Source organism: Stegastes partitus, unplaced genomic scaffold (genome assembly GCF_000690725.1).
Source record: "Stegastes partitus isolate 25-593 unplaced genomic scaffold, Stegastes_partitus-1.0.2 Scaffold2567, whole genome shotgun sequence".
In the NCBI taxonomy this organism is placed as follows: Eukaryota; Metazoa; Chordata; class Actinopteri; family Pomacentridae; genus Stegastes; species Stegastes partitus.
In genome coordinates, this window is record NW_007580298.1 from 14212 (window position 1) to 16059 (window position 1848).

Sequence of the window (1848 nt, forward strand, 5' to 3'; positions counted from 1 at the left end):
TCACTAGGGACACCCCAAGAATTACCAAACAAAATGCAAACAAGACCTACAACTACCTATCTACTTGTAGTAAAATATTACTTTACTTACATATACATGGGCTGCAAGGTGCAAGGTTCGCACTGTTGCCTCGCAGCAGGAAGGTTGCCGGTTCGCGTCCCGGTGAGGACACCTGGGATCTTTCTGCGTGGAGTCTCCATGTTCTCCTCGTGTAGCGTGGGTTCTCTTCAGGTTCTCAGTTGGGATAGACTCCAGCCCCCTGTGACCCTAGTGAGGATGAAGCGGTGCATAGATAATGGATGGATGACATGTATATCATATTTTTGACAGTAAGGTTTGCTAAAAATGACCAGCATGAGACAATACCCTTCCCAACTAGTGTAGATAATAAAGATGATGGTGTGTTGTGAACACCATCATCTTTCCCATTTAAATTAATCATTGACTAAAATACTGCAGAAAAGGATTAAACAGTCTCCTGCAGCATATTTACAGATGTGTCCATCTTGTTTATAATCTATAGATGTATAATGTCTCCCTGCAGCCTGCAACTGCACAAAACAGTTGTAATTACTGTTAAATCTAAGACCTTTTATTAGCTTCTGAGGTCTTTGTTTCAGGAAAGTGACTCCAGTGCTGTAAAAAAAAATCAACACTACTACAGATACTCTGACCTCCTTTGATACAGGCGCATGCTGAATATGTATCACAACAACACAACTGTTCTTCTCTGGTTTACAGTATGTGTGGCAATAACCTGGGTCCAGAGGGGGTTTTGGAGCTGTGGAACGCTCTGGAGCACAACAACACTGTGGAAGAACTTTATCTGGACATCACCGGCATCACAGAGAGAGGAACAGAAAACATTGTCAACTGCCTCAGCAAAAACACCTCCCTCAAGACACTGACGTAAGACTACAGCACAAGGCCAAGTCTGCTCAGTGTTCTGAGTGTTACAACAGTGCCATCTAGTGTGAGCTACTGCCCTAACCAGCTATTTTTTTCCTTCCTCAGCATCGTTGGGAATGACATTGGAGAGACGGGGAGGAGGAGGCTGAGGGAGCTGGAACAACGTAGGCCAGGACTCAGGATTATTGCAAACTTTGTGGATGACCTCGGGTTACTTCAGGCCTACCTGGACTGGGTGGAGGAGATCCAGGCCGACAGAGACCAGATGGACTCGGTGAAGAATGCGGACGCCCTGCAGTCTGTGCTGAAGGGACTCCGGGTGGCGGGAGGAAAGGTGGAGAAAAGAGAGAACGCAGAGAAAGCTGAGGAGCTGCAGGCAAAGATCACGGAGCTGCTGAGGTCTCCTACAGACCTGATGGGAGGAGGGCGACAGTAACCTTCACATCAACCACGATGATGCGCTTAGAGATCCAGGAGGGGCGGCAACAGCTCAAATAACAGACGTAACATTTGTTAATCTCTTGATAGTTAGTGACTATAAACTGATGACATGTTTTTGAAAATTACAAAGCATTGTTTCTTCTTGGGGTGTCAGAGAACCTGGATCCAAATCATTGTTAACTTCAATTTTCTTTTAGTCCTGGGGTCTCCAATGCAGGTCCTCGAGAGCCACAGTCCTGCATGTTTGAGATGTTTACCTCTTCCAACACACCTGATTCAGATGATCAGCTCATCATCAAGCTCTGCAGAAGCCTGATAACGATCCTGATCATTTGAAACATGCTGGACTGTGGCTCTCGAAGACCAGGATTGGAGACCCCTGTTTTAGTCTTTGATTGTGACAACACTCTTTATGCAGAAATTGCACTATGTGGAGTAACAGTTATACCAAATGACTTTTTGACAAACCAGTGTAATATGTCCAATTGTTCATGCAAA